Here is a 6,516-nt window from a genome sequence, read left to right on the forward strand (position 1 = left end):
TGATCGAATTTTATATAGTGGTAAGAAGGTTGTCGTTCTCTCGGACTTGATGAGATTGATTTTAAGAATTAATAAACTAAAATAAAAAGAAAATAAAATATATACAAAATATTGTCACAAGATGAAGAGAGTTACTGGGACTAGGATTTCGTCAAATTCATAACATAGGGTTCGATTTATTTATTCTCAACAATTAAAGCTCAATAAATAAAATTAACATGGACTCTGATTTTGCCAAGGTAGATTCTCAAAAGATTAGTTGTAAATCCTAAGCATGATGTATCAAAACATTGCTAAGCATACCTCATCAAATTAAATGACAACCAATTAATTCAAATCATATTTCAATTAAAATTAATGCAAAAGTCTTAAAAGAATTAAATAATTTTACCCATGTATGAAATTCGTCTTTCTCCGTCGTCCCAGTGTTGGGGATTAGCTCATCACGTCGAATACACACTTAAAGTATTTATTCATGGCTCAAAAAGTGGTTTACAAATGATGAAAATGTAAGAAAATTATTAAAGCAGTGATTTTCTTTTCTCTCCAAAACTCCCCCCAAATGTGCTCTCTAGCTCTCTATCTATACACACAAATACACATTACTCAAATATATTCTTCCATAACTCCAAAATATTCTTCTTTTTAATTAAAAATATCTTCAAGAATTTTTCCTTCTCTTTATTCTATATACGTATTTACTAAACCCATATCTTCTTTAATTCGCAGAATAAAATCCAAGATAAAATCTTCTAAGGATATCTTTCTTGTTTAATACAAGATAACTTCCTTTTTCTTCAAAACTTCATGTTTGTAAGGCAAGAAGATATTCTTATCTTAAAGATAATAAATCCTTTACCGTTGAAACCAAATTTCCCGCCAATTTTTCTTTTCAAATCAAGGAAGAAGATGGAGCCCCCTTAACCAGTAATGAAGTGCGATTAGCAGTCGGCTCCCTGGGGGTGCCCCTTATCAGTTAGGTGCCCCTTATCCAAAAATGAGAGTCCGAATAACATGTTTCTTCCGGGTGCCTATACCAACTTTTCGAGCCGAATTTTCCAAAAATACCTACAAACACATAAAACACCATAATAAGTGGAAAATCGAGTACTAACAATACTGAAAATTGAGGACAATTCGGTCCCAAACTTATTATTTGCTAGTCCTCGAGCAAATCTAATCTAGAAAAATAAAAATGACTACACTTAGCACGTGCAACAAGCCGTTAAACCGCTAGGTGGCCCTAGCGGCGTACTGTTGTCTCCGGAGGGTTTACCAGAGGTGTACCCACAAAACCTTTACTCCGGACCCTAGCTATCTACGCAAAACCTTGGAAGGCACTAAAGAATCTCCTTGGTTTGCATACTCTCATTGACTACAGGAGGAAGTACCCTGATGCGAAATTCCAATTGTTGTACACGAGTTTGCACTCAAGCATACTAAAATTCATATAAGTGACAGAGCTCTACTCAGATAGTTTCTGTACATCATAACCGGAGTCAACCAATCACATGGAAAGATTAAGAAGATGGATGTAGAGAAAAACATAGATGGTTTTGATGTTGACTAAGGTGAACCTATCCTAATGGACTGAGATACCGGTCTGACTAATATCAACACACCTGGCATATAAAAGGGAACCAACGGGTGATAATCCTAACTCTAGGTCAACACAACTGGCATATACAAGGGATCCAGTGGTCGACTTTATTGAATTTATTCCGGTTCGTCTGATGGTCTGGTCTTTTTTTTTTTTTTTTTGTATCTCAATCACTCTATTTCACCCAATTACTTATAAGAAAATAAAAACAGAAGGTGAAAAGGATTCAACGAGATATGGCGAAACTACCATGTTTTTTTTTTAAACAAATTCTAACACCTGAGCTCTGTGCTTTTATGAATAAACTCTTTAGATGTTTCCATCTAATCAGATTGGTTCCCCAACTCCTATAACCAAGATGCTTCCATCCACTTAGATTGGTTAGTGCCATCCTTAATAAACATAAATTTCTAGGCTCTGGAGTTTATTTATTGCAACTAAAAAGTTTCTCCCATACCCCCAAACTTACATCTAATATTGTCCTCAATGTTCTAAAGATAAAATTAAAACCATATGAACAAGGAGAAACTGTTAACATTTGAAGCAAAAGAGTTAAGGAAAGATATTATTGTATTGCATGGGATTGGGTTACCTCCCAAGAAGTGCTAAGTTTAAAGTCTTCAGCCAGACTAAGAAAGGATTAGTCACCTTATAGAATCATAAAGTAATAGACGGAATAACTGCGGATCACCAAGACCAAATCGAGCTATCACAAGTAAAAGGAATCTGCACCATGCCAAGAAAGTTAACAAATAAATCACACCCTTGTCTAGTTTCCTGTTTAAGACAACTACATCTAGCTGTGGTTCAGGTTCTATAACTGGGTCTAGATAACATATTTTCCTGGGTTGCATTTCCTCAAAAGTTAGATCTGAATGTTCAGGTTCTAAAGTATGGAAAAGCTCAAATAAAAACTTAGAAGCACATAATAATAACCTAAATAATTGCGGATCCTTAAAGTCAATCAAATTTGACTTACACAACTGACCACAAAGAGAGTGGTGGTCTTCCTTAAAAAAATATGTCGACCCTAATCTCCTAAAGTAATTAGGTTTAGTCTCGAAACTTAATATCTGACACATTTGAATTTCATAAGTTCCCACAATTGGAAAAAAAAGATTTCTGGTAGGAAAACAAAATCAATCGAGGTATCGTAGCCTGGGTTAACCACATCAACCAGAGGATGGGTTTCTAACAACTAAACTTCTTTCTGGACATCATTAGGTTCAGTGTATGAAGATAATCTTGTAAAATGGTTGAGGCATATATGTTAAGTTCCAAGAGAGAGACCTTTGTAAGAGTTAAAGTACATGGAGAATAAAAATCACCCCCAAACTTAGAGTTTTCAGTGTCTCTATAAAGACTAGTCACAACTTCCTTAGTTTCAAGGTCATCAGATTCCTGAAAATGGTCAATTGATTCTTCTAAGTCAGGTACATCCTCACTCATCTCTACGATTTCATTTTGTTTTTCTAAGAATAATGTTTCTAAATCTCTAGACTCGAAAACAATATTCTTAGGATAAACCCGCTCCTCTAAACTATCATCGCCTTCGTAATCAAAAGGAAATACTACAAGTCTTAACTTTATCAAATCCTCGTCCTTTTGAATGGGTGAATAATTATTAAAATTATTTGGATTTGAACTAGAAATAATATTATCATTATAAAGCTCAGTTGGAGTAACAAATTCCTGATCACTATGCCTAAATATTTCAGATTCTTCATCAGCACTATCCTCATCATAATCATAATAACATGAAAATGGTTGAACCTCATCTAAAGTATTGCTTCCAATTCTATCCTTGTCATCTTGATTATGTAAATAAAAATTTTCCTCACTTTCAAGGTTGATTTTTGAAGCAATGTATTGGCAATTCAGTGTAACTCGAACAATTCTTTCTTCCGTCTCTAACTCAAGCCTACGTGTTGACTCAGCAAACTCACGTGTTGACTCAGTTAACTTACATGTTGACTCAACTAAGTTCCTGAGGTTATCTTCTAAAGAAGTTTCACTCATTGTTACAGTTCTTTCGTCTATAACTAAGTCATCTGTGTCCGCTGACTTATGTGTCGACTCATGTAACTTACGCGTTGACTTAAGTATCTTACGTGCCTCATCTATAGAAGAGGAATTATACGAATTTCGCTCGTATGACCGGTATTCATGTGAATAGTAATCGGGCTCACCATGGTATGAGCCATAATCTTCAAAAGGTTGGCATTCCCAACCACTATTCACACTATGGTCCAAGTAATGTCCATTTTGAAAATCAGTCGGATATTCATTGTATTGGCTATTGTAATACCAGTTCGACATTCTCAACACAAAATAAACCTACTGACAGGTGATTTGTGGGTGGATAGAGCCTTACCTCCCATACCATACGGGCGATGAGCCGTTGAAGTCGACTCAGGCCACCGACTCCAATGTCAGTGTACGAACCCGAGGGGCCGAGACGGTATCGTAACCGTCGTCCTTCCCTGCAACAGTTTTATTTAAATGAACCCTTCCTTAGGGTTTTTAAAAATAATAATGTCCAATGTCCAAAAATAAAGTCCAAAAAATGTCCAAAAATAAAAAGAAGAAGAAAAAAATACAACAATAAAATCCTAATTACAGTTTCTTAAATTAAAATAAAATATCTATATACAAAAATCTTCTTCTTCACTCCTTTTGGATTCCTCTTTTCTTTCCTTCTTTGCCTTCCCTTTTGTTTTCAGCACTTTCTCCCTTTTTCTTTAGCTCAACTCCAAATCTGAAAACAAACAAGAAATACCAAAAGGCGTAAAAAAGAACAAAAATAATAAAAATAAAAATAAAACCTAAAAACAAATCTATACACAAGTCCGCGTCGGCGGCGCCAAAAATTGATCGAATTTTATATAGTGGTAAGAAGGTTGTCGTTCTCTCGGACTTGATGAGATTGATTTTAAGAATTAATAAACTAAAATAAAAAGAAAATAAAATATATACAAAATATTGTCACAAGATGAAGAGAGTTACTGGGACTAGGATTTCGTCAAATTCATAACATAGGGTTCGATTTATTTATTCTCAACAATTAAAGCTCAATAAATAAAATTAACATGGACTCTGATTTTGCCAAGGTAGATTCTCAAAAGATTAGTTGTAAATCCTAAGCATGATGTATCAAAACATTGCTAAGCATACCTCATCAAATTAAATGACAACCAATTAATTCAAATCATATTTCAATTAAAATTAATGCAAAAGTCTTAAAAGAATTAAATAATTTTACCCATGTATGAAATTCGTCTTTCTCCGTCGTCCCAGTGTTGGGGATTAGCTCATCACGTCGAATACACACTTAAAGTATTTATTCATGGCTCAAAAAGTGGTTTACAAATGATGAAAATGTAAGAAAATTATTAAAGCAGTGATTTTCTTTTCTCTCCAAAACTCCCCCCAAATGTGCTCTCTAGCTCTCTATCTATACACACAAATACACATTACTCAAATATATTCTTCCATAACTCCAAAATATTCTTCTTTTTAATTAAAAATATCTTCAAGAATTTTTCCTTCTCTTTATTCTATATACGTATTTACTAAACCCATATCTTCTTTAATTCGCAGAATAAAATCCAAGATAAAATCTTCTAAGGATATCTTTCTTGTTTAATACAAGATAACTTCCTTTTTCTTCAAAACTTCATGTTTGTAAGGCAAGAAGATATTCTTATCTTAAAGATAATAAATCCTTTACCGTTGAAACCAAATTTCCCGCCAATTTTTCTTTTCAAATCAAGGAAGAAGATGGAGCCCCCTTAACCAGTAATGAAGTGCGATTAGCAGTCGGCTCCCTGGGGGTGCCCCTTATCAGTTAGGTGCCCCTTATCCAAAAATGAGAGTCCGAATAACATGTTTCTTCCGGGTGCCTATACCAACTTTTCGAGCCGAATTTTCCAAAAATACCTACAAACACATAAAACACCATAATAAGTGGAAAATCGAGTACTAACAATACTGAAAATTGAGGACAATTCGGTCCCAAACTTATTATTTGCTAGTCCTCGAGCAAATCTAATCTAGAAAAATAAAAATGACTACACTTAGCACGTGCAACAAGCCGTTAAACCGCTAGGTGGCCCTAGCGGCGTACTGTTGTCTCCGGAGGGTTTACCAGAGGTGTACCCACAAAACCTTTACTCCGGACCCTAGCTATCTACGCAAAACCTTGGAAGGCACTAAAGAATCTCCTTGGTTTGCATACTCTCATTGACTACAGGAGGAAGTACCCTGATGCGAAATTCCAATTGTTGTACACGAGTTTGCACTCAAGCATACTAAAATTCATATAAGTGACAGAGCTCTACTCAGATAGTTTCTGTACATCATAACCGGAGTCAACCAATCACATGGAAAGATTAAGAAGATGGATGTAGAGAAAAACATAGATGGTTTTGATGTTGACTAAGGTGAACCTATCCTAATGGACTGAGATACCGGTCTGACTAATATCAACACAGCTGGCATATACAAGGGAACCAGCGGGTGATAATCCTAACTCCAGGTCAACACAACTGGCATATACAAGGGCTCCAGTGGTCGACTTTATTGAATTTATTCCGGTTAGTCTGATGGACTGGTCTTTTTTTTTGTATCTCAGTCACTCTATTTCACCCAATCACTTATAAGAAAATAAAAACAGAAGGTGAAAAGGATTCAACGAGATATGGCGAAACTACCATGTTTTTTTTTTAATTCTAACACCTGAGCTCTGTGCTTTTATGAATAGACTCTTTAGATGTTTTCATCTAATCAGATTGGTTACTCAACTCCTATAACCAAGATGCTTCCATCCCCTTAGATTGGTTAGTTCCATCCTTAATAAACATACATTTCTAGGCTCTGGAGTTTATTTATTGTAACTAAAAAGTTTCTCCCATACC

The sequence above is a fragment of the Papaver somniferum genome, chromosome 8 (genome assembly GCF_003573695.1).
Source record: "Papaver somniferum cultivar HN1 chromosome 8, ASM357369v1, whole genome shotgun sequence".
NCBI classification, from domain to species: Eukaryota; Viridiplantae; Streptophyta; class Magnoliopsida; order Ranunculales; family Papaveraceae; genus Papaver; species Papaver somniferum.